The 27,917-nt window shown below is 41.6% G+C and overlaps 1 long non-coding RNA gene across 1 annotated transcript in view; it reads left to right on the forward strand.

The window, feature by feature from the left end:
* LOC129097284 (uncharacterized) overlaps positions 1-27,917 on the forward strand; it is a 43,229-nt gene that overhangs the window by 13,934 nt on the left and 1,378 nt on the right. The window contains exon 2 of the long non-coding RNA XR_008531512.1: positions 8,900-9,086. This is a non-coding gene — a long non-coding RNA (uncharacterized LOC129097284). The remainder of the gene's footprint in view (positions 1-8,899; positions 9,087-27,917) is intronic.

The following is a 27,917-nucleotide window of genomic DNA, read 5'->3' on the forward strand; positions in this document are numbered from 1 at the left end:
GCCACAAGCATCGGGCTATTGTAGCGGAAAAGAAAACAATATCATTTTATCTGGCCAGCAAGCTTCAGCACGCCTCTTCTCTTTGTGTGGTGCAGTATGTGTTGTATTTTGTGATATATAGATAGGTAGACAAGTACATTACAAATTTTTTAAAATTTGATATTTCTAGTTTAACAGTGACACCGTGTCTCAGTTGTTACCATTGTCGCCTCAAGGTAGCTTTAAAAATAGATAAGTATTTCGTCCCAACACCCTTGAGCCAAGGGTTCCCTCACTGGAGCACGACTGAAAGAGGTGTTGAGGACATGGAGGAGCACAAAATGTTCAAGAATGATATATGGTTTCAGGGGGCGACATCGCTCTTATTATTTCTTCCCTCATGTGACATATAAACCAAGCATTTGTCGATTGTGGACACAAGAGTATGCAAAACACTGCTGCAATTTTATCAACCAGATTTAACTAAAACTTTCATTACAACTTGTTATCCATCTACTACTATCTGCCCGGCATATTTGCATTTCCTTGTATCTCTTTGTGTGTAACAGCAGAGCGAGGAGAGCTCGTACTAGACGTGTCTGAGCCGGGGCCCCTTTGAGCCAGGACGGCGGCGCTGTACATCACCAGCCTGACGAGTATTGACAGTGTCGCTCACTATGGTATGCTAACAGCCAGGCAGGGTGTGGCCACGCTCTGTAAGCACCTCTGACCCCGTGACCTTTGGTTACATAACACGTTGTCAGTCCTTTGTTGGAGTGACGGAGAGCAGCGCTTCACGATGTGTCATGTGGCTGATTTGACATGACGGAGACGTAACCCAAAGTCACATGAACGGACTGACCTGACATGCCACATTACTCTCTATGTTATATTCAAATGAATACATTCATTCATTCATTCATACTCAGTCCACCAAGGGCGTAGTATACACACACACACACACACACACACACACACACACACACACACACACACACACACACACACACACACACACACACACACACACACACACACACACACACACACACACACACATGCACACACACATTTATACACACACAGCTCTGGCATTCAAGGTTAAACAAAGATAACCAGACTTTATTTGGGTTAAGGGCAGTGCAGCATGTTGGACGTGAGCCATGACCTCACACACGCACATGCACACGCACGTGCACACACACACATAGTACACACACCTGTCAGTTTGGCGTTTGCTCGGTGTTCTTTCTTGTAGTCTCTCCGTCCCTTTGTCCTCTCTGTCTTGGTCATCAGACCTCGTAGCAGGATCTCCAGGGACAGCTGGTGGGGCAGTGTTAGCACCTGCACTTTGTGTGTGCCTGTGTGTGTGTGTGTGTGTGTGTGTGTGTGTGTGTGTGTGTGTGTGTGTGTGTGTGTGTGTGTGTGTGTGTGTGTGTGTGTGTGTGTGTGTGTGTGTGTGTGTGTGTGTGCATTTTTACGTGTGTGGTTATATGCATTAGTGGGGGTTTGGAGGACGTAGCTGCAGAGTTCTGGCCAAGTGTCTGTGTTTCTGTGTGTGTGTGTGTGTGTGTGTTTAGTGTGTGTGCATGTGAGCACCTGTGCTGCCAGCAGGAACCTGCCACAGCAGTGGTGCTTGATGACGTATAGCTGGTGACTTCCTAAAGTCGTGCTGTGAACCCCATAATAACTATTATCTCCTTAAAGTCGACTCATCTCAGTGTCCAGAGAAGGATTATCAAGTATTTGGTGCATTACAGATAGATACAAATATGTTTACAAAAGCATGATTCAGGCTTTTTATTCTCTTATTGAAATATTTAATTTCCTTTTAAGGTTAATTATTTTTCTTCCATCGTTTTGCTCTGACAGCAAAGAAAGTAATTGCAAAGGAGGAGCAGGCAATTTTAAAACAAGAACAGATGCATTTTCCTCTTCAAAGTTATTCTTTTTAACCACTTTATATCAGTCATCTCTCAGTCAAACTGATGTTCAAATAACATATATTTAGTTATATGTTCTTTGACATTGGAGTTTTAGTCTGGTATACTTCTGAATTTGAAAAAGTACCATTTGCACTTTTCTTATCACTATCTACTGTGAGCGGACTAATAAATTAAATTTGCCTTCAAACAAAGAAGCCTTTTTTTGTGCTTAATTGCTAATGGCAATTTTGAGAGTAGCCCATCTCGTCTCTGATCCAAAAATAAATGGAATTTTTTTTTTTTTTACTTTTCTGGAAGGCCACTGTAAGCAATCAAGCAATCTTGAAGAAACTGCTCTCTCGCCACAGTTAAAAGCATGACGGACAAGAAAACGAGTACAAGTCGACTTGTCGTTCAGAGCGCTCTGATCTAAATTGTGGCGGCGAGAGAGACTAAAAGTTTGTGTGAGGGAGGTAAATGAGGTCTCCTGACACCTGCTCTGACAGCAGCAGCTTGTATCCCGTCGCTCTAATGTGGTGGAAGAGCAGCCGTAATCCGGGGAGGCCATTATACCTGCAGCCCGCCTCGCTGTCAGATTACTCCCGGAGAGCATTGCCTGATGCATGACAACTGTTTACTACGTATAGTTTATTTGAAAACATTTCAATGCGTATTTAGAAGTGGATGGTTCCTTACTTGTATTGTGTGTCTGGTGCACAACATGTTTTCTCGGGCTTTTTTAATGACATGATTTGCTCTGTGTAAAGATGACACTGATGACACTTTCCATCTTATTGTTTTCCAGCTTGTATTATGTATGTACAGCATGCGAGTGAGAAAGATCAAAAGCAGTAATTACTATGCATGCGTGGGCAGCATATGTCTTTTGAATGTTTGGAAAAATGTAAGTCGAAGAACACAATTTGTATGCGCATGTGTGCCACTTTGAAGATGTGATTGTGTGTGTTTGTGTGTGTGTGTGTGTGTGAGTATATGTTCCCTGCAGGCCCCCCTCACAGCATATTCCCCCTTATCCTGATTCTTGGCTCATAGGGTGGGGTGGGGTGGGGGGTGGGGGGGGCGATCAAAGCCGGTTTCCCTGCTACTCCTGCGTCTCCGGGCCCTCTGCGCTAACGCTGCTCGACTGAGGAACGCTGAGTAATTCCCTCAGGTGACAGCTCGGGCTCTGATGTTCAGAGTTTGGTGCGCTTTGTCAACAGTCTCACTCACACATGTTAACTCCTCACACATGTGTGTGTGTGTGTGTGTGTGTGTGTGTTCAGAGGTAACTACTGTACATACATGCACACACGCAGGAGAGCGATAGAGGGATTCCTTTCTCTCTCTCTGTCGCTCACTCAGTTTTTTCCCTTCCGCTTATTTTCATCTCTTTCACACACTCTTCTCGGGCAGTAGTGTGGAGCGTGTCTGCGTGAGCTCTGCTCTGTATTTCATCCTCCCTTCGCTTACATCTCAGTCACGTGTCACAGAGGTGTTTTTAAGTTGTGATTTGTCACCCTGGAGAGTACCAGTATAAGAGAGGAGGGTGAGGAAATGAAAGAAGGAGAGTAGATATAAATATAACCAGAGGGGAGAGGGGAAGGAAAGGAAATGGGGGAAGAATATGAAAGGAGGAGTACGGACAGAGTGAGAGGAACTGAAGAAATGAGACAAGAAGATTTAATTCAAATCTTCTGGTTTAAGGGTGTAGCAGCTAAATACACCATTACTGAAATAAATACACGTCTACTTAAAGCTGGCTTTCTCTCAATACTGCAGCATTTATCTAGTAACATTACAAACGCAAGTTAGTTATCTATCACTTGGTAAATTGCTCTGTGAAGTAACATGAACACATCATGGCAATAAATAGCTGTTGTAATTCCATAAAAAGTTTAATGACATCAGTAGATGCTTAATTAAAGTCCCCACCTGTGGCGGCCCGATAGAGGGGAGCCAGCGAGGAAGCGAGTGCTTGTAACATAAACCTCTGCAGTATTTATTCTCGACAGCAAAGTTCCCGATAGTCACGAGGTCTCAATCTTCATTTATTTCTGTACATAAGTGTGCCTTATCTAAGAGTGTCTGTTTTAGCTGCACTACTATCGACGGTATCTAGGCTGTGTGTGTGTAAGCGTAGTGTATGAATGGTAGTGGAGGTGTCTGTGTTTATCAGCTTCAGAGAAGAGGCTGACCTTTGACCTGCAGTGACGGTGCTGAGGGTTAGTGAGGGAGTTTCATAACCGAGAGGTGGTTCATTCTTCTCTCTGTGTCTCATTGTATGTGTCGGTCTTCTTTTCTCTCTCTCTCTCTCACTCTCACTCCCTCACACTGCTTTTCCTCCTTTTTCCCCTCCATTGAGCTAACAGTTCACAAACAGTGCGGCGAGGCCTGGTTTGTTTTTCAATGTATGTCGGCAACAAAACCGAAGACACTGATGACATAATTCAAACAGGAAATGAATTAGGATTTTGAGAATAAGTGCAATTGCATGGAGTGCAATATATATAAGTGTTTATATCATAATATTCAGTTATATTTTCTGCAGTTTCACACCTTTTTCACTTGATTTGTGATACATTGTAAACAGACACTCATTATGAATGTGGGATATGAGTCCGTTTCTGGCTCATATGTTTCTAGAACATTGCTCCTATCTAATCTAATTTATTATGATTACCTTACCTGGTGCTCCATGGATAGTCTTATGAAGGAATCAGTGTTGAATACAAACTGTCTTGTTATCTGAAAGAGGTGCTTTAAATTGCTCTTACATGACCTTTGTGTGTCGGATGTAGATGTGTTCTGGTGCAGACAGAGTTGTGTTCAACTAACCGACCTATTGTTGGCCAGTTTGTTGCTGGTCATGTTGTGCGCAGCCAGTGAACCCAGAGCCTGCAGTGCAATCCAAGAACTTCTGCAACGCGGCACTTTCCTCAGTCTTTGGAAGCCAAGACTTATGACGCATTTTGAACCAGAAAAACAGCTTGTTTGCTGCACTGTATCTTTTGCAGATTAGCCAAGTATAAAGTCAGTTTCAGTAGAATTCCCTTCTGAGGACAGTTGGCTTCTGGTGCATTTGGTCCGTTCCTTTTACTCAAGGGTTTTCTTCTGTTTTTAATCTGCTTACAAAGATACAAATATAGAACAGTGGCAGCATTAGGAAGGACATGTTTATAGAGCCAAACAAGCCCACAAGGAAGCATAAAAACAAATACTGCGTAAAAAAAACAGTAGCTGATGTGACATGAAATGGGACAGCAACGTAGAGGCAAAACTGTAATAAAAACGACAGTAATGAAAAACATTACATAAAGAGCTCTGAATACAGAGAGAGGCCACTTTCTTGTGTTCCTTCCTCTCTGTGTATTAGCGGTGTGGATGTTGTCGATGGTAACAGAAGCGTTAGCCAGACAAGCTAGGTCAGAGTGTAATCCTGCAAGAGATACTGCTTTGTTCCCCATTACACACACACGCATGCACCAACGCCTCACCTATGGCTCCATCTACAGCAGTGCTTTCTGTGTCTCTGAATGTGCGTGTGTAATGTGTGTGCGTGGGTGCACACATGTGTGTCCAACCCTGCCTGCGACAGAGGGACCAATCGAAAAGCAGACTGAAAGGGGCAGGGCATGGTTTGATAGGTACACATGGAGTTGTACACATACACACACACACACACACACACACACACACACACACACACACACACACACACACACACACACACACACACACACACACACACACACACACACACACACACAAACACACTCAGGCTGCCCCTATTATTGAGTGCATTGTGAGACAGACAGGGAACTGAATCCTAGGCTGCTGAGTTGTAGGAAAAACTTGTGTGTGTGTGTGTGTGTTTTTACAAACCTGTGTGCGTGTGTTTGTGTGTTATTTTACAAACGTGTGTGTGTGTTTTTACAAACGTGTGTGCACACATTCAGACCTCTCTTTTCCAAATAACAGACAAGGTGAATACAGATGAAAGCTCTGACCCTGTATTGATTTCAACCCAGAAGTCTAAAGATATAAATTAATTTATGGGAGGCAGTTTAGTAGAGGAATTTAAAGGAATACTTCAAAAAGGACAATTTGTACATCAGTTACTCACTGCGTGTTGAGTTAAATTCTTGGAGAGAACTTGTTTTTTTCCGCATTCCTTGACCGGCGAACGGAACAATTCAAAAACTGAGCAAATCCTTGATGAATTGAAATAAATGGAAGCTAGGTTTATTAACAGCAAAACTACATCAAAAAACTGTTTGCAAACTCTCACACATCTGGTACAGTATAATCCAAGTCTTGTTTATCCAGTCTTATGCTCGGGTCTTCCCCAAAATCATGCATTTTATGCAAATATCTTACTATTTAAAACACTTCTGCCACTAATGTCTCATGCTTGCCGGTCATTCTGCGAGTCCAGAAAAGCAGTGTGCCTGTGTAAGCTTAAGGTCGGAATTATCTTCAAGAATTTATGTATTTCCATGTTCAGTGCATTTCTGTTTATAAAATAGTCTGAGTTGAGAGTTTTCCAGCTCTCACAAAATTCACTTATTTTAGACTGGTGGCTCGGCCATTAGCCGCCTCCATGTCAGCTCTCACATTCACACTTCAGTTCAGTGATTGATGTACAGATCATATTGTTACATAAGCTCATCCCCTCCTCTATTCACACACAAAGTTCACAACCTGCATTTAGGAAAAACGACAGTTTCACAGTGCTGTTAGATGTGGATTGCGTATGTTTACTATGCTAATGAGGTTGTTAAATCTACACTAATAGTACAGGTAGTCCCTACAGTAAAATATTTCTAAGCCATAGTGTAAATAGAACCTCAAATGGGAAAGTACAGAAAGCTGGCTACTCAAATAAGTTTCATTTTAATTCACATTCAGGTAACATACAGTATAGAATGGCAGTCAGGGAGAATGAAGCAGAGGGTGTGCTGGTCTTGTGTTTATCCACCAGGCTGTGACAGACGACGCTCTCTCACAGACACCAATCTTATTGTTCATAGACTCTTCCATAACAATATGTCAGACAATTAATATGCCATCTTTGCTAAAGCTGCATTACCCTGTTTTCATTTTGGACATGTGTGTGTTTGTGTCATTGCGTGTGCAAGTGTTTCTATTGTGGGTTTGTAAGTGTGTGTGCGTGACTCTTATTGCTGTGTGTGTTTATATAATGTGCATACAAGGTGTGATACAGGTGTCACGTACCTGCATGCCCGTGTGCGTGTATATTTATCGAATTTGTCTCAACTTAGCACAAACAAGTAAACATGTGTTCCAGTATCCGTGTCTGTCCCCAAGGCCTCGCTGTCACATGATCAACTGACCTGATTTTGTGTTGCCAAGGCGATGCCTTGTTTCAGGGTTCAACTCAATGCTCAGCCCCGCCCTGTGACCTTGGGACAAGTCTGTTTCGCTATGGTAACAGCCTCCAGGGTTACGGTAAATGAGAAGAGTGTGTTGGTTGGGTGGAGCAAGCATTTGTTATGTCTGTGCTTGTGCATCAAATTAGACACTTTACTACATCTATTTACCCAGGGAGCATTAACGCTCTGCAACAAGGTCGTAAAGATTCACACCTTGGTGATACATGATGCAATAGTATTCTGCTCTACGCTACCGTGGAGTAGTTTGGCATTAAGTGCTTTGCAGTGAAGTTGTAAACAGAAGTTTGGGTGTGATCCTCTCAGTATTGTTGCAGACATTACAGGACACAAATACATTGTACTAATGTGTTTATTATTGTCAGTCATGTTGTATGATAGACCTTAATGAAACGGCATCGACTCTGTGTGTATTTAGCTGCATATTTGGGCTGTTTATTAGTGGTTTAAAGGGATAAACACAAACTATTTGAAGCAAAAAAGAGGTTAGATAACATTTTAACAACAACCCTGTCAGGCTATGACCCAAACAACTGGAAAACCAACAAACAAACTTCATTTTGTTTCCAGAAAAATACTAGTTTCATTACCAGCCTCCCTTTTCATCATAATATCTCTCAGTTAACTGGAGGCATTTAGTCAAAGTGAAACATTGTCCTCAACAGATGGCGTGGCCAAGTTCGTGAAAGAGACTTAATTGCCTCCAAATAACTATGTTTTGATAAAAAAAAAAAAAAAAAAAAAAAAAGAAGAAGGATGCATGCCTCAAACCAGTGTATCATGGGGATAAACAAGCGTGGTTGCCATGCCGATGGGGCATCAGTGTATAAATAGCATGGGTGTTTGTTCTGAATACTCCTGAGAGAGAAAGAGAGAGAGAGAGAGAGAGAGAGAGAGAGAGGAGAATTGCAGGGGGACAGTTTACAGAAGCACATTCATAGTCTTTACATACGCTTTGTGATCTTATCCAGGAACAGATACTACTAGTATGGACATTCTTTTTGAACACTGGTCTCTGTCTATCTTGTCTGCTCTGGGACACTCTGTCAAGTAAGACTGCGGTGGCAATCAATATGCATCCAAGGTTAACAGGTTTCCTCTTTTCATATTTACACACATCTATCATCGACATTGAAGAGGGGTGTGACGGAGTGTTGTTATAGTAGCAAAACACGCAAAACAAACTACGCAAATAACAAAGACACTCATGCAGCTTTAATGTTTCTAATATATTCAACAGGGTTTTTTTTTTTTTTTCATGAAAGTTAGTTCTTAAACTGACGTGCTGATTTATGAGGACTAGAAGGATCAAGACATTCTGGATGCAAGTGGTTAAGTGAGCCAGTTGAAGGTAGTTGAAGTGTCCTCACCTCACTGAATAGTCACTGAGAGAAAGCAAATCATTTTGTGAAAAAAAAAACCCCACACTTGGCTGAAGGTTAAGCTCATGATTGAAATTGCATAGCAGGGGATTTGTTTAATATGCAGCGATAATTGAGCTAGTACAAGCAATAATCACAACAGGAAAAAAAAAAAATGGAACACTTTAAAAAAACTCTCTCTCCGTCTCTTGTTCACCTGTAGGGAATGGTGACAGCACCTGCAGACACACAGACGTGGACAGACGGCGCACGCACCCACAACCCTTCCCTCCCATCGGTGGAGAGATCCAGACTTCACACCAGGAACTGCAGCTCCTGTCGGTTGTCAGCTCTCAACTGAGCAGCAGGCTCCACCTACTCCACCCAAGTAGCTCCGCCTCTCCGCTCAGGTAGGATGGAAGTCTGATGGAGTGAAGATTTTTATCCCTGTTATGTGTTAGGTTTATTTAGGCTTGTGTGAACGCTGTGGATCAAACTCTGCACCAAAGTGGAGCAAGCGGATATGTTTTTAGCGTGAATTCAAAAGCTAAACGACTATTAAAATCCATCTATTGATTGCAAACGGCCTGCATAGGAAATGTATATATTTATGCAATATCATTTGGTCACCACGATGACACATATCCATATGATTGCTGGCATTTTCCTGATCAATCAAAAAGTCAATAGGAGTTCAAATGTTGTTTGTTGAATGATTGTATTTCAGCAGTTCTTGGTTAAGAAACCATTGAAACCTAGTGACCAAAGAGTAATTGTTCAATCATAACATTACACTACAAGAGTCTGTTTCTTAATGTTCATCATTACTCATAACATACGAGCTCCAGTTACAGTCGCAGCAAAGTGTTGCGTGACCTTCTGTCAGTCACTAAATTAGATTTTCCATGTGTCGCTAATGACGCAGCATGACTCATCAAAACTGTCCAAAGTATGAGTTGCTTGTCAGTCCATATGTCTTCATGCTTTCACCTCTTTTTTTCCTTACTATAAAAACAGTGTGACCTGTTTTATTAATTAAGAAAACAGAACTGAAAGTCAACTATGTATCTTTTTCTTTTAAGATGTCACAATGAGCCACACTACAGGTGTGAACGCGACCTTAGACAGTAGCCGACTTAACTGACTCTGGTTTTTATTTCTTCTGCCAATAAAAACAATAACGTGTCATTAATACATAACTTTAACTGATTTTTAATTGTGGGATTTTTAAAAGCCTTAAGAGGAGGAAGTGTCCTAAAGTAAAGGTTAGAAAACATTAACATAATTCAGAGTTTGGAAAACGCTGCACCAGATATTGTATCTGGTTTGATCTTACACTCTGATTTTTGTGTAGTTGATGAGTATTTTGTAAGTATTAGAGCTGTAATACTGGTCTGATGTGTTTATGTGTGTTTTGGTTTAGTGTCTTTCTGTGGCCTATTGATAATAAACATTTCTGGGCCTGTCTGAGCTCTTGTCCCTCTTCCCCTCTCTTCCTATATTCATGTAATTTGTCTTCAGATTGTAGTCTTTGCTTTCTTGACCCTCCCACTGATGTCTCTCAACTCTCCTCTATCCATCCTCTATCTGAGCTGTCTCCCTCTGTCTTCTTTTCCTCCATTCTACATCCTCATCCTCCACTCCATCTATTGAAGCTCCTCCATCAGTCTTTTATCTCCGTCTCACCAGCTGTGTGTTGAAGCTCCATTCTCTCCTATGAGGGAGAGTGGAATGAATAGAAGGGCTTACTGAGAACAGCTAGGAAGCCAATCCCTGCCTTTCTTCTCATTGAACCCAACCTCTTTACTCCTCTTGTATCCTCTCCTCTCGTGCCCACTCCTCTCCTCTCCTCTCCTAAGTCCTAAGACTCTGCTGTGACCAATCCTGTGTCCTCTGCCTCCTGCTGCTCACTGTTCCTAGTTTTTATTAAAGATGTATTTCAGGTAAGAGAAAGAGATTACACATAAATACAACCAAAGTACAGATTTAATTTATGTTCCTATTTTAATTAAACTACAGATATTCAGAAGTGTAATTAGTAAAAAAAAAAAAAAACTATAAATCCAAAGTAAAGTGTCTTCTGAGTCTCATCCCAGTAGCTTTTTTAAACAGTTTTTTGTTTATTACCCTTCAGCAATGTGCGGTTTTACTTGACTCACCGACAGCATCGTTAGATTCTGCTATGAGGTACTTCACTGAGCTCTGGGACTTATCCTATAACTATACAAATATGTTTTGAAGTAAGGACTAATTAGTTTATTAAATTAACTTTGTACCAATTCAGAGAGGAGTAGCGAGGAGGGGCGTAAAATAATAAGAACTTCTAAAGATAAAGTACAAAGGGAAAGGTAAGATTAGGATTAAACAAATGCGAGACAAGTACATAATTAAATGAAAAGCCTGAATATAAAATTGTCTTATTAGTTCATTTTTTATGTTCCGTTTCTTTCTCACTCACAAAAATTCAACCTCTCCCTGCCCTTCTTTCCCTCCCTGTCTCCTCTCTCCTCTCTGTCTCCTCCTTTCTTCACCCATCACTCTTGCTGAATGGAAATTACACATCAACACTCCCTGGTTCTTTCTGCTTCCCCTCTCTTTTGTAAATTCACTGTTGACAGTCGCCTTTCTTTGAGCGGGAAGCTTCAGAAATGAGCAGATTGAGCGCTGACAGTCTCGAAGCTCAAACAATGATGCCGGGCGGCAAGTCGTGGTGATCAACACATGTCAGAAAATGTCTGTTAATGGGGGAAACCAAATACATTCTGTCCGTCATCTGTATAGGGGACAGATCTATTTTTGTCTAGCTTGAGTTGAGGATGTAGAGTTGGAGCTAAAGGAGCTGTATTTAACATTCTGATCATTAATATAACAGCAGCTATTATCTGTTTCAAGATAAGTGGAGTGATGTCGACCTGAGCAGATAATGAGTCGATCTCCCTCTTCGTGTGTTGTTATCCAAGCTTCTCCTCGCTTTGTTTACATAGCCGGACATGTTTTTAGTGCATGTTAGCACACGTACAGTACCAGTCAAAAGTTTGGACACACCTTCTCATTCAACTACTTTGAAGAATCTAAAATATAAAACATATTCTGGTTTGTTGAGCATTTGTTTGTTTACCACATAATTCCATATGTGTTCCTTCATAGTTTGGATGTCTTCAATATCAATCTACAATGTAGAAAAAATAAATAAATAAAGAAAAACCATTGAATGAGAAGGTGTGTCCAAACTTTTGACTGGTACTGTAATTGCCAAAAAGAATGACATAAGTGTATGTTTTACACATCACTATGTTTAGCTATGAAAACATTTTCAGTAAATTCTTAACGATGTCTTTATGATATATATCTTTTTTTCTCATAGGAAGAACAATATCATTTGTTTACTAAAGTTCAAGACAGCGTTTAATTGTAAAAAATGGGGGTGGGTTTAAACGGAGCTAGTCTTAATATCCCGACCATTGGTACCAAATTCCATTAATTCCAAGAAACTTAATGCAAAAATTGATTTGAAACTTACTATTGTTAACTATTGTTTTACTACTTTTTATTGTCAGATGGAGTAAAATGACCAGTCAACTCTACTGTAAAAGATTAACAGAAATCAGGGACCGAGTCAGCCTTATCTGTCTGCTGTTACTAGATGGGAAGCGTCACATTAACCTGAACATCAAGTTTCTCACAGTACTGGTCAACTGTAACTTTAAATTCAGATAATCCCCTCGGCTGTGATATTTAAGATGACAGGAGGAAAAGTAAACTTGTTTATGTCTTGCAGGGGAAATCTGACAGCTTTATATTGATTCAATCAAGTTGCAGAGATTAATTTTTCTTTTTTCATTTGAGACTGAAATTACTCCCACCCACTCTCTTCCTTAGACTCAATGCAGCCTGCAGCAACATCTCACAGTAATCTCAAAGATGTCAAATTACCAATTAACCCAGCAATGCTCTCTATAATAAATATAATAAAGCTCCACAAGAGCCTTCAGATGTCCAACAATGCCAGGGAGTAACAGTCCTTGGAACAAACGCTCAATATAAAGTTGTTCCTGTTCTTTGACTTCAGCCAGCAGTACACCAGTTAATGTGGATCCAGCAACCCGCTAAAGGTTAGCATTAAAAACATTTAAATGTCAGACAGTCCAGGAAGTCCTTTACACTTCAAGTAGGTTTCCTGTAGTAAGGGACCTGTTACATTCTGTGCCTTCAGAGGGTTAATCAACCTGTCTCCCTCTCTCTCTCTCTCTCTCTCCCTCCCTCTCTCTCTCTCTGTGTGTGTGTGTGTGTGTGAGCATGGATTTCCCCTTCTCTGTTTTCTTGTAAAAGCTGCTCTCTGCTTTATTTGATCTGGGCCCCCGCTCTCGTAGTAGGATTGAATTGGGTTTGGAGAGCAATGGGAGGCACACACACACACACACACACACACACACACACACACACACACACACACACACACACACACACACACACACACACACACACACACACACACACACACACACACACACCACACACACACCTGAGACTGCCAACTTGCTACGGGAGCTGCCCCAGAACGAAGGAGGGGGAGGGAGAGAGAGAGGGAAAGGGGGAGGTGCAGCAGCAAAGTAAGATGTATGACGATGGTAAAGGTGGTAAAAAAAAGAAAGAAAGGATGAGAGGTGACAGCTAATACGAGAGTAATGGAATAAAAAGATAACAGAAGAGAGCTAACTTGCATCTTATAATGAAAGTATATTTCTCTATTTTTTCTCTATTTTTACTCTTCTAATGTGGTACTGGCCACAGAGAAGGAGAAGTCACTCATTAAATCGGGACACCGTTTTTTTTAATTGATCCATCCCGTTTTCTCTGTATCTCTCTTTTCCCTCTCGGCCGTGGTTCTGTCTTGTTTCTTCTGTGGTCTCTCACCGCCCCCCCGCAAAGTCTCTCACTCAGCCTCGCTTTTGTCTCGCCGTCTTTACTCGTCATGCCACCCCTCTCCACAAAACACGCTCTCCGACACGCACATACTGTGGCTGTCTCTGCACACTAAGCAATTAGTTAATTACTTGTGCCCGGTGTCGCCGAGTTCATCCAGACTGCTGGTTTTTTTTTTTTCTTCTTCAGAATCACTCAGAGGAGAAGAGACAGAAAAATGAAAGGTGTTGGAATGAATAAAAAGACATAATGGAAGAGTGAACCTGAGACCGACTATTGTGCGTGTACTAGAAACTCTTAGAAGAGAGAAGAAAACCATACAAGTAATTTCAATGTTTCAACCAAGATCATTCTGTTTAGTAAATCAATAGTTCTGTCAAGCAGCTGTTCTCTTGTCATGTTTTTCTTTTTTTTTTTTTTTTTAAATAACTTAAGCAGCAAAAATATTTTCCCTTTTATTTATTATCTCCACGTTAGCCTGTGGGAAGATCATGTGTTCGGCCGTGTGTGTGTGTGGTCGTGTGTATATGGATATCTGTCCGCCGCTAATCTGGCAAACCACTGGACTCATCAGTCTGATAGTTTCTGTGCTCATTTACGACTGTAGGCTCAAGGACCTCTCATGGTTGGGGTGATTTAAAATGTTCAAAATTTTCTGCAGAATGTGGAGCATCTCCAGATGAATTCCATCTCCCGTTGTGTTATGATCCGCCAAAATAAGGCGCGATTCGAGATTTCCATCTCTTTGCCATCTTGACTGTAAGGGAGCCGGGAGGGACAGTTGAGTGACATTCAACATCTTCTTTGTTTTGGAGGGGAGAGACACACCTGGCAGAGTAGTGCACTCTACTGGGTTGCATTTTTCTAGTTTATATTAGATTTATCCAACAAATTAACATTGATATCACTCATCAAGCGACCTTATATGTGACCCAAACCCAAAACCTGAGAAATTGTATCATAAACCCTTTTGCAAGGTTGTAATGCTCGACCGCACAGCAACACAATGTATCTTCTGTCTTTCTCCACCACCTGACAAAGCAGTTATGTCATTAAATTTGAGAGAAATTAATACTCTTTCTGTTCCGAGAGCCACAAAATAAAAATCTATTTAGATAACTCTTCTATAGTTAACTTCTGCAGCAGCTCCTTAATGTTCCATACAGCCGCCGTCTGTTTACAGAGGAGGCATGCTAAAGTCAAGCCTCATAATCATACAGGGGGTCTAATGGCTTCCTCCATAGGAGCTAATCAGCATGTGTTGGTCTGCACGGCTCCACCACTGTGTTCCATTACTCCGTCCTGATAAACATCACCGTGTGCGCTGTGTGTCCCTCTGCGAGTGATTCTGTGTATGCCTGTCAGCATGTTTGTTGTGTTAATACAGCATATACCTCCTCCTCTGCCTGTCTGCATCTGTGTGTGTGTGTGTGTGTGTGTGTGTGTACTGTACAGTGTGTGGGCGTATGTATGCATGTATTTATGTATGTGTGGTTGAGACACCGCCTTCCGTTGTTTGCCAAATGCAGATGTAAGGGAAATGTGAAATGTCATGTGGAGCTGTGGGGTATCGACTGGAATTTGTCTGGCAGCATGGAAAAACATGTTCCTGTAGGTCATTACTAATGAGCCATACGTGTGCTGGAACAGTGTGTGTGTGTGTGTGTGTGTGTGTGTGTGTGTGTGTGTGTGTGTGAAAATGAGTGTTTGTTTGTGTGTGGGAATGGGGCATGACGCTTGTGTCTGCATTTTTGTGGTGCGCACTGTATCTTTGTGAACTTTTGGAACTTAAGAAGTGTGTGTGTGTGTGTGTGTGTGTGTGCGTGTGTGTGTGTAATTCCGCTCTGTGCGGGTGCCATTATTCACATAAGCGTGCTTGTCTGCTCTCAGCGTGATTAATCCACTGTCCTCCCATTCCGACCCACTTCTGTTGCTCTTTCTTTGTTTGCTCTTGATTCCCCTCCCGCTTTATAGCATTAAGCAATGAGTAATGATGAGTGACATCATCTCTGGCTAGGCTAGCGCCGACTAATTGGCCAGAGCGATCTTATTGCATTAGATGTTATTCCTTCAGGGTATTCCCTGTCCTCTGCCCCCGCTTTGAAAGATATCCCTCATTGTTTTCCATGGGGCAACTTATTGCTTTTGTGTGGCATTCGGTTTGGTTTTATTGTATTCATGCTAGGAATCCAGCATTTGGTTGTAAGCAGGTCGTGAAATTTGCACTTTTGATTTAGGGTTTGCACTTTTTAACTTGAAAGGGGACTAATGTTAAAAGCTTTGATTGCTGTCGAGCCTCGACTGGTCTTGTTAATTGCCGTAATCTAAAATGCACCTCTCAGGAAACCTCAAGTATATTACAAACGCGCTACGGGGACACTAATGCACCGCTGAAATGTCTTTGGTTATTGTGTGGATGCTCTGGGTGCTCGTGAGAGAAAACAATAAAGGTTGAAAAATGAAGTCGCGCTTTAGATTTACTAACAGCCTTGAGAGGCTTTTTCCTCCGCTCATTCCTCTTCCCCTCTCTCGCTGTCCTCACGGTCTTCTTCCTTTCACAGCAGCCGCTCTAAGAGCCACCTTTTTTCAAAGTGAGGTAAAATGATTATAGTAATGGATGCCCCCCCCCCCCCCACACACACACACACACACTCCAACCCTTCTCTTGCTCTCCTTCACAAACACCACTCTGTACATTCTGTGCATTAGTGTGGCACTGGGGATGCCCTCGGTCTCTGCAGCTTAATGCAATCACACCTCCGGTTTAAGTGCTGAGAGAGAGAGAGAGAGAGAGAGAGAGGGAGAGAGCGAGAGAACCTGGAAGAGAAAGTAGGGGGAGATCTGAAGGGGACCGGTGGGTGGCGACTGGCAGAAGTGATCACATCAGAGGAAGATAATTACCTGCAGAAGGCACTGCAGAAGGCAACAAATATCATCTGTAGCATCATGGAACTACAAACCTCCTGTCTCCTTTTTACTAGCTGTTTGATTATGATTAAGTTTTCAAGGCTGGTGTGCATGTGACGTCTGTGAATACCATCCTCATGACACACCTTAACTATTAGCTACAATTTTTATTATATAAAATGCCACGGAAATGTTTGACTTTGGACTTTAAAATTTAAAACTAAAACTAGAGATTCAGTTTACCCATAAGGTCACATTTCTTGAGTAAAGTTTTGTTTATTTTCACATGTAAAATGATGAAATGAAGTAAAAGCAACACAGAAAAGTGGAACGCAGCTTCAGATGTTTGAATGGATCGTATGCCTGGACGTTCTGAAATTGTCAGGAGTTCATGAAGACAAACCCCATTCCTCCAGGAGCAGTTGAGCTCAGTTCAGCAACTTCAGCTTTCAGTGAGATGAATGGGGAGATGAAGTCCTTATGCTGAGACCTATAGAAAGCTTATTGCTTTTACAACTAGGCGGCATGATAAAGTACCATCTTTCTGACCACCCACTCTCTCTGTTCCCTCTTCATATCTCTGTGTGTTACTCCGGCTCTGTGCCTCGTTGCCTCTCTATTCTTCTTCTCTTTTTTTTTTTTACCTCTTTGTCAACTTTCCCTTTAGTCTTTCCTCATTTCTGCTTTTCTCCGCATGGCTCTTTCTAAACACTTTTTGTTGACTTAACCAGACTCTCCCCTTGTCTCCCTTAAATATCCTCTCCTCCCCTCTGTTTAACATTTAGCAGCACTGTGACGTTAGCAAGCCGATGCTTATGCTTTGCTTATTTATGTCAATGTCCTTTTCTTAGGTGGTTGGCATGGCTGAGCAGACTCTGAGTGGTGGTTGCCATTGGATTATAATAATGATGATAATAAGACAAATAAATTGACCATTAAAACTGCATTTGTGCCAGTAGTGATGCTGTACATACGGTATCTGACAGTTCTACGCACACAGGCATATCAGACATGTATAGTGTGCCTGTGGTGCACAGAAATGCATTTCTTTGAATAAGTAATGTTAACACTATAAATCAATCTTTGGTTATTTCCAGATCTACAGTAGCAGCAGGTTTAGACTAGAGCTGAATTATCTCTTATCTGTAAGAAAAAAGTTTTGCTGTGGGATTCTGGGTGGCTGTCTCAAAATATCACACCATTATTCTTGTACTGTATAACGCTGTATAGACTGAGCGTTACTCCATCACAAAATTGTTGGCACATTCTGCACAGCAGTGCTGATGGATGGCCACTTATAAGTATCCCTATATTCTCTCCACTTATGCTCCTTATGTTCTCAATCCTTTATGTGTGGAGAGGTCTGGGCTAATAGCCCATTGAGCCAGGCTAGTTTTTCTTCACTTGGGATAACGGTTTGAACTTGGGGCTAATGCAGCGCCCTGTGGCTTCCTCAATGGGATAACAATAGCACATGGGCTCAGGTTGAAGGACTTTAATGGAATCATCCAGGGGGATAGCCAGCAGACATTATTCAACATGGCCACCTGAGAGGTTTGTACTCTCCTACAAAAAAAACCATCAACCACTACCAACTCTGCAGGACCTTCAGTAGAAGTGCTTCTTATTAACAGAAAATAGTTTTTTATTCTGGTGCTCAAGCTCTTTTGCTTTCTCCAAGATTTTTCCAATTATAATTTCATTCTTTTTGTTTTGCTGAATATTCTTTTCATAGGATCAATTATTGTTTTTCAAAATAAAATGTCAGAAAATAGTAAAAGCACAACCAAAAAAGCAGCATATCCTCACATTTGATCAGTTGAAACAACTCCCAACAACAAATGTTTTTTCTTAAAAAGGGACTCACAATGTCTCTTCAGTTACCAAAAACGATTTTCTTTTGTGATAATCAACTAATCGTTGTAATTAGTTACTTATCGTTTCAGCTCTAGACCAGACCCTTTATGTATCTGCCCAAACCAGAGTGCAGTGTCTAACTCCTAAAAGAACATGGAAGAAATTCTGCATAGCATCAGTAACTGAATTACATCCAACAAAACTTTCCAGTCCTTCACATATTTTCATCATCTCTCCTTCAAATACAAAGTCTTTGTTGGACTGAAATCCTCAGACCTTTCATGAATACATTTGTACCAAACACCTCCTCTCAGCAATAATTCAGTGCGGTGGTGTTGCACTCTGGTGGGACTTCATACAGTACAGTGATAGCTTTAGATAGGGAACGTGCTGCACACATCACAGAGCGGCACAATGGCGTGTGCCTGACACTGTACATGACTGTAGGCTGTGCTGACTGGTCCGTTGGAGGTCGCATAAACGTACACTGCGAGGGAGGATTAACTCTGCTATAATATCACATTCATTAATACATGCAAAAATATAAAAGGAAAGTGATTCAAAAGCATGTTTAAATGAGACTGCCATGAATATAAAAGTGGGTCGCCACGGTTTCTCTCGAATGAATCTGTGTCTGTATCACGCAGTCTTCTAAAATAATTAAAACATTAGTATGAATGATGATGAGAGCATTACAGACCTTAGACTTGAACCATTAATTGCACCAGTTAGTGATTTACGCGCTGTGGGAGGGAGGAACACTCCTGTCTTGATTGTGCAGAGATACCACGCAGGGTTTTCTCACCACGACTCAAGAATAACCTCTGAGCTCTGAAAGGGGTGTGTCTGTGTGTGTGTGTGTGTGTGTGTGTGTGTGTGTGTGTGTATGCATGCACAGTATGCGTGCAGAGCTGTGTTTACGTGTGTGTGTGTGTGTGTGTGAATACGTTTGACAGCAAAGATTACATAACAGAGACGCCTGCTGCTGCAAGTCACCGTGACCGACAGGAGACACATGTAAATCATTACAAATACAAACGTGTCGTAGCTGCACGTACTCGCTCACGCACCTCCCCCTCCTGTATGCCTTCAGTGCTGCTCGCCCTCTCGTCTTTGAATTTGGTCTGTTTGACCTGCAGCATGATGGGCTGAATATTTCATATGAATACAGTATATATACACACTAAGAGTTTAGCATGGGACAGTGCATGTAACTCATCCCACCCCATGAGAATGCATGAACAAACCTGCAGACAACAAACACACACATAAAGGGACATACTTAGTCCAGCTACACACACACTGGGATCCATCTGTCTTAGTATTTTTAGGTATTTTTTAAGCAGGTTTGTGGCTGCTCAGTTTTTTGTTTGTCCCACTCAAGATGCTGAACATACTGGACCTTGTCAACTTGTATGAAGAATAAGAGTTACTACTTAATAAGATGTTCTGCAGTCTGTGTCTCAGCCCTCTCCCCTCTCACTGCTCCGGCCATGCTAATGAATCTACATTACTCCTTTAATATAAATCCATGTCTGCTAGTCACTAGAGCTGCACTCAAACCCCGGTGCACACATAATCACACCATGTTATTTCTCAGTATCATTTTGCAAGCTCTTGCACACATAGAATAGAGTTCATGAGCAGGATGACGTGCCGCGTGTGGAGGACACACAGGTCCAGTTCGGGCACTGATTCTATTCTAAATGAAGTTAGTGAATTATTGAAACGCCTGTCCTCTTTCTCTGCTCCCTCTCCCTCTCTCTCTCTCTCTCTCTTCTCTCCCTCTTTAGATCTCATTTTTCTCTTTCTCACAGACTCTTATCCTCCCCTTCATTCCTTCTTTTTTCTATTTTGTTAGATAAGTGGCCTGATTGATTTCTGAACCAGTAGTACAGTGTGTGTGTGTGTGTGTGTGTGTGTGTGTGTGTGTGTGTGTGTGTGTGTGTGTGTGTGTGTGTGTGTGTGTGTGTGTGTGTGTGTGTGTGTGTGTGTGTGTGTGTGTACATTTGTGTGATTTGAGTGATGTTGGTTAATCCAGTGTTGTCCTTGGGGAAATATTTGGCCCATATTACAGCCTGCTATTACTGTCTCTAAAATCCCCTGTGCATTGAGACAGTCATTATTTACTGTTGCGTCCTCCCAACTCCCTCAGTAGCATTTTTTTCACAAGGGTCCACCCTGCTCTCCTAGAGCAAATACAGAAGGACACACAGAGATGTAGAAAAGGACTTTTATATTTAGAATCAGTTTAGTGGCAATTTGCCCAATGCACAGCAGTTTATGCTATCATCATTTCTTAAAGAGAAAAAGGCAGCTTCAACATACCAAATCTTATTATAACGGTTGGTACCTTTTATATTACTTTCTTTTCTGTTTCCTACTAAGATGAATTGCCCTCTTGCCAGTCAAGCAAAGAATAAGAATAAACAAAAATAAAAAAACACATGAATATATTATCTTTTCAGCAGATTTAGTTGCCCATTCTTCATAGAAATTGCTGGTATTAAAATGTAAACTTTTTGCAGCACTTCTCGCATGTTTGGATTAAGGGTTTCATTCAAGACCTTGTAAACAGCAGTTGACAAGCTCATTTCACAATTCACAGATGTGATAGCTCTTTATTCAATCACTTCCTGTAAATAAGGAAAACAATTTACAGCAATGGGGAAAAAAAGATTATTCTTTGTAGACAGAAGAGACAATTTCTGGATTAATATAATTGATATAATTAATATAGAAGGGATTCACTATATGCCATTATGAATCCCCAAAATGTTTTAAGATAACTGTGGCTTATACAACATAGTTTAAGCAGGTTCTAAATTTCTGATTAAACCTTTAAATATCCTTTCTAAGGTGTGGATTTATAAACCAGCCTTTGTTTGACACAGATTGTTTATGTCCAAAATGGCGCCGTCCTACGGTGACATAGTGTTTCTCTACCTGTCAGTCTGTCCATGTGGAGGGGGTTATGTAATACCTGTTATGTGTTTTTAATTCCAATCTTTATTTGTCTCGCCTGCTGTGACTTTTTTGTTGTTCTGTCATTTGCACACTTCCCTATTCCTAACAACTAAGTCGTATGGCAATACAGTAGTTAGTCTTGACTCAAAGTACAGACTGACTGAGAAAAAGAGAGGTGGTCATTTGTTAGACTGAAGGCATGATTAAATGATGACGGTAAAACACACACACACTGCACATACAGTCTACCATCGGATCATCAAACAGACTCAACAGAGGCCAGATCACACAATTTACCGCCCACTGGTAATGACTGATGAGCAGGCACAGACATGTAGGAACCAGTGGAAAAGTACTTTTACACATATTCTTCCCTTACCCCTGTGGTTTATCACCCAGGACTCATTACATTACATTACAGTCATTTAGCAGACGCTTTTATCCAAAGCGACTTACAGGAAGTGTATTCAACATAGGTATTCAAGAGAACTACTAGTCACCAGAAGTCATAAGTGCATCTCCTTTCTTAAACAAGCATCTTAAAGCATAAGCCAGAGCAAAAGTATAGTGCAGAGGCAGATTACTACGAAAACAATAATTGCAACAGACTAATCCGAATATAGTAAGTGCTACAAACTACTACGAATAGGATAAGTGCAGTAAACGAATACGAATTCAATAAGTGCAGCGAACTGATACGAATACAGTGAGTGCAACAACTAATACGAGTGCAATAAGTGCTACGAGGAAGGCTCAGGGTAGTGCTTCTTGAAGAGGTGAGTTTTCAGCCTGCGCCTAAAGATGGGCAGCGACTCTGCTGTCCTGACGTCAGTGGGGAGTTCATTCCACCACTGAGGGGCCAGGACAGAAAAAAGCTGTGACCGGGTGGATCGGCCGCAGGGACCTCTGAGCGACGGGGCAACCAATCGCCCCGAGGCAGCAGAGCGAAGTGGTCGGGCGGGGGTGTAGGGCTTGACCAAGGCCTGGAGATAGGAAGGAGCTGTTCCTTTCACTGCCCTGTAGGCTAGCACCAGAGTCTTAAACTGGATGCGAGCTCTTACAGGGAGCCAGTGTAGGATCACTATCTCTCCCTGCCCGTCACACAGACCTCTGCATAAACATCCCAGATAGAGGGTCATTTGGGGATGGCAGCTGCCCAGCAGTTGTGCTTTCTGTTTGTATGATGTGGAGTCATTTTGAATGAATATTCAAGGAAGGCAGATGTACGTGGTGGCTCTGTGTTAGCAGTAAGGCAGGTCTCTATCCTGTTGTAGTGACAGAAGTTGATGAATGGTACATCAATACCCTCAGGGAACGAGTGCTACGTTGAGCATGTCATATAGCAACAGCTGTGTCACTTAGCTGATGTTGTAGCTTTAAAGAGAAAGACAGAGATGAGAGACATACAAATGAAATTCTGCGCTCTGAAGATGTAGGGATTACTTTTTGGAGCTAGTTTTAAACCCCCCCCCCACAAGTTTTAGCTTCTGAAATTTGCTGCTTTTCTTTATCTAATATGAAAGTAAACTCACTATCTTTGACTGTTTAGCACAAAATAAGTGATTCGGAAAACATTAACTTTGCTTTGGGAACATTTTGATGGCCATTTTTCAAAATTTCTAAAACTTAATAGACCAAACAATTAATTAATTCATCTAAAGATTTATCTGCAGATAAATTAATAATGGAAATAATAGTTAGTCTCAGTCAGAACACTAAAAATCTCCCTTTGTGGCTATGTAAGTACAGCGTCATGAGAATAAACCACCCAGAAACCAGCATGAGGACCATTAACGGGAATCTTGAGAGTGTCTTTGGATTGCTGGTAATTCTTATCCCATTCCATCTCCCTTCCTCCATGTCTCTTCCGCTTCTCTCACACTGCTTCCTCTGTCCTCTCTGCTCTTCAATATTGATATGAGCTGTCATTGGTCCAGTTATTTATGAGACCTCTTCCTGCATTTTTTTCATTGGCTAGGGTAAAATTCTTCTCTAGTCCAATGTAATACAGGGGAGCCTGATTATGTGACAAAAAACTGAAAGTTTCTCAGCATATGTACACGTATGGATGTTTAACAGCCTGTTTGCTTTCTATGCCCTGCTTTCTCTTGTTTTCCTCTCTCACTCTTTCCCTCCCTTCCTCCTAGAATTGCAGCCAACGACTCTTTCCCATAACCTCTTCAGACCTGTGTGTGTATGTCTTTGTGTGTGTTTCTGCACTGAAGCCTTAAATAAGAGACAGATCGCAAGGCATGCAAGCCTTGCACACAAACACACACTTATAAACACACACGTACAGTACAGGCCTCGTTACACAGGCCCCAGGGACTCGTGTAGGAACTATTTCCTGTTTGGGGCTTGGGAGAAAGGGGAAGTAGTGAGGATGAAATATGACGTAACAACGGTGGTGGTCTTCCTGTGTGCTCTACCAGGGGCTGGGTGTTACCCTGAGTTTAGTTTTCCATCGCCATTAACTGACCGTGTGTACAGCTGCCATTAACTCTGTGAATGAAGTAATCCTGGGGCCGGTTTCAAAAAAGCTGCCTTGCAAATAACAAAACTTTTGTAAATACGGTCACTTGCAAATTATGAGCTCTGAGCTTTGCCTGCCTGTGACAAAGAGGCCTTGTTCGCCTCAGCTGAAGACACTAATATAGCATAAAAGTTTTTGTGTGTGTGTGTGTGTGTGTGTGTCTGTGCATCTGCGTGTAAACAAATGTGACGTGAGGGCATGACAGAAGCAGTGAGGTGTTGAATTCCCCCCCTTTAAATTCACATAACTTCACACCGAAAGCAGTTATTTTTATTCATTATTTAAGTCAACATATTTCACGCTTTTCCACGCCATGGGTGGTTCTCACCTGACAAGGAGGAGGAATGAAATTAGCATCTCTAACATCTGAACCGAGGATTTGCCTCGTAGCACTTATTGCACTCGTATTAGTTGCTGCACTTACTGTATTCGTATCAGTTCGTTGCACTTATTGAATTTGTATTTGTTTACTGCACTTATCCTATTCGTAGTAGTTTGTAGCACTTACTATATTCGGATTAGTCTGTTGCAATTATTGTTTTCGTAGTAATCTGCCTCTGCACTATACTTTTGCTCTGGCTTATGCTTTAAGATGCTTGTTTAAGAAAGGAGATGCACTTATGACTTCTGGTGACTAGTAGTTCTCTTGAATACCTATGTTGAATACACTTCCTGTAAGTCGCTTTGGATAAAAGCGTCTGCTAAATGACTGTAATGTAATGTAATGTAATGTCATCAACCTATGTGTTTTGATCTTTGTTATGGCTTTTGATACAGCAAAAACTTATTCCAATTATTTCTACTTGTATCAAAATGCCCTGTTTTTTGTTTTTAACCCTTGTATGAAGTGTTTGTAGATATCTGAAACCGAACGATAAGATAAAACGTCATTATTTCAGTGTTAACTCTACATAGAAGAAGAATATATCAAGCATATATTTAAATAAACCAAAGGAACGACGAAAGAATGTAAAAAATAAAGTTTCGCAATCAGGAAATAATTAACAGCAGTGAGTTAGGTGATGGCTGCGATAGAAAAAAACTGGGATTCACGATAACAGCAGGCAGGATGTGAGCTTCAGTGACTTCCTCCTGAGGTGTGAAGTCATCTGCTAAGAAAAAGAGACAATGTAGCACCTCGCTCACCGTGTGGCTCTTACACGTTCACCTTGAAACATGAAAATACAGGAACATGCACACACATGTCGACGTACTTTTTCACATTCAAGGCTGCCCACCTATGTGCCTCATGAAAATATACGTGAACACAAAGTAAAACAATAGTGCATTGTCGAGCCATGCTCCGAGAGGAACAGTTTTATTACTTATCACTAAAAGCTTTGATATTTCTTTCTCAAGAATATTTTTTAATGAATATTAAACAAGGCAAAATAGGACACAGTGCTCCCTAGCCTACATCAAAATATAAGGTGTAACAGTGCTTCTGTATATAACATGAATGCATTAAAATTGTCCATTCAAATATAAGATGATTGTCGCCTTCTTGTGATCCTAATTTATTACATAATTTGGTATAATTTGGACATTTTTGCAGTCATATCTCTTCACTCATTTTTTGTACACTGATTAGTTACAGATCAATAGCTGCAGGGAGGGCGACTAATGAAGTCTGTTAATTAAATTCACCTCACAGTTGATGTACAGTGTAGTGGCGGTGCTCGCTATCACAGTTTGTCTGAATCTGATGTATGCAGTGAAAATAATAAGTAACTCTGGCTACCTTAAAATAGGCTGGAAAGCCATGCTTTTCCTCTCCATAGCAACAGTTGGCTGTTGAGCACCGACTTGGAGTTGATAGAGTGGATTCTCTCAGTACCTTATTAACTCTGTATGTGTGTAAGTATATGTGTGTGAGTGTGTGTGTGCAAGCTGTATGTCCTTCTCTCAGTGTGACTTTGTTTTTCTTGTGGATGAAGATTTCCAAGATGTTGTTTTTGTGGTTGAATCCATCTCTAGGAGTGACGTTTTTTGCTCCTGCTAAGCTTTGTGTCAGCTGTCCCCCAGAGGACCTTGCAACATAGGTATGATTAAGAATCCCTGTATGTGTATACAATTATAGATGCAATGCATTTTTATGCACAGTATTCAGGATGCACTCAACTACCTTCCTTTACCTCGTCATATACATGAACCCAGGAACCTAACTACTGTAGATGACGCTGTATCTATTTGTAGCTGCAGGGTAGACACACACACACACACATACATACGCACACATACGCACAGAAAAGCGCATGCACACACACACACACATGCAGTGTGTAGTGCCAGGCGCGGCAGGGGATGCATCTCTCCAGATGGCGGGAGCCGCCCACACACTGCCAGTTGTTATACAATATGTATTGTATAACAGCAGAGAGCAACAGGGCCCCTCCCTGTGCATGGAGAAGCAACACACAAACATACACACATTCAGTCATTCAGGCTGTTCACACATACACCATACACACACAAGAAGAAACATGGTGGACTTTTTTTGTCACTTATTAGGGCCATATTTTAGTTTCCACTTGATTAGACAATCAGCCTGTTAGTCACCAGGAGCTAGAGTAGTCCCCCTGGTTTTAAGTCATTCAGGTATTCAGTCGGCAAACTTCCAGTCAGCCAGTCAAACAGCTTGATCAGTCAGCAAAACAGCTGTTCAGTAACCAGCCAGCCAGCCAGTGAGATGGATAATCAATTTGTCTGTTTGCCAGTCATACAGCTGTGCAGAGAGTTCGACAGATGTTCAGTTAACCAGGCCTTCAGCCATTCAAACAGCTGTGCAGTCAGTCAGCCAGCCAGCCAACCAGCCAGCCAGCCAGCCAGTCGCATATTCACTCACTAAGAAAGCTTTAAGTGTAACGCTAGTTTGCAGTTACAGTTAAATAGATTAGTAACACAAATATAGTTCAACTCTAACTGTCCTTTTATCAGCAAGCATTCTGCCTGTATTGCAAAAGAGAAACATTTGAATAGTGTCACTCTCATGAAAGCACAGCTGCAGTGAAGCAGGCCTTCAGTATTAAATAGTGTTTGTGAGGTTTTGGTCAGTTCATCTGGCAGCCACACACAAAAATCTGGAAGAAACACGGGTTGAGCTGAGTTTCCGGCACTCACTTTCTATTTTATTTTTACCTGTTTTTCTGTCTGCGCTTGACTCGACTTTGAACACCGGCTTTCCTGTTTTATCTCAACTTTACTCTGTTTACTTTCTGTCTGTCTCTCTGTCTGTGTCTCCTGTTTCTTTGAGTCACTATGCATTTTTATTCTTTTTTCTTTCCTTAGCCATCCTCATCTCGGGTTGATATAACTCCATACTTTGCCACTACATGTTCGTCACTGTTTGGCTTAACTTAGAGTTTTACTGTCTGTATCTATTCAGTAGTAGGTGTTGAAGAACGTAACCTTTGTAACATTGAGCAGGTGTGTCTGTGTGTGTGTTTTATATGATGGCGTACATGAATGTATAGTAATTATGCCACCTTCATCCTCTCTTTATCTCACTGGCTCTCTCTCTGTCCCTCTCTCTTCCTCAAGCTTACTTTTTCCTTTAGATTTCCATCTTTCTCTCCCTCCTCCGTTTCACCTTCTCTCTCTCTTTCTCCTCCCTTGTTCTCTCTCACCCTTTGGGCTTCTCCCTCTCTTTACACGCTAAACAGAGTCATATTGAAAATACATTATAAAAGCTCTTTGAGAGTCATCCACTATGCCCCTGCAATCATGTGACTTCACTACATTTATCCACACTGACACACAAACACACGCAGCTCCAGTTTACACATGTAATCGGTTTGTGTGTGTGTGTGTGTGTGTGTGTGTGTGTTTGTGTCCAGCTTGTGGGTGTACAGTGTGCATCTCTTTGTGTGTGAGCGAGCCCAGAGGACCATGTGATGATGTAATGAGACAGTGAGCGGTGCGGAATCCCCTAAACACACACGTATACAAGCATGCACACACGCACACACACACGCACACACACACACACACACACACACACACACACACACACACACACACACACACACACACACACACACACACACACACACAC

Source organism: Anoplopoma fimbria, chromosome 10 (genome assembly GCF_027596085.1).
Source record: "Anoplopoma fimbria isolate UVic2021 breed Golden Eagle Sablefish chromosome 10, Afim_UVic_2022, whole genome shotgun sequence".
NCBI lineage: Eukaryota > Metazoa > Chordata > Actinopteri > Perciformes > Anoplopomatidae > Anoplopoma > Anoplopoma fimbria.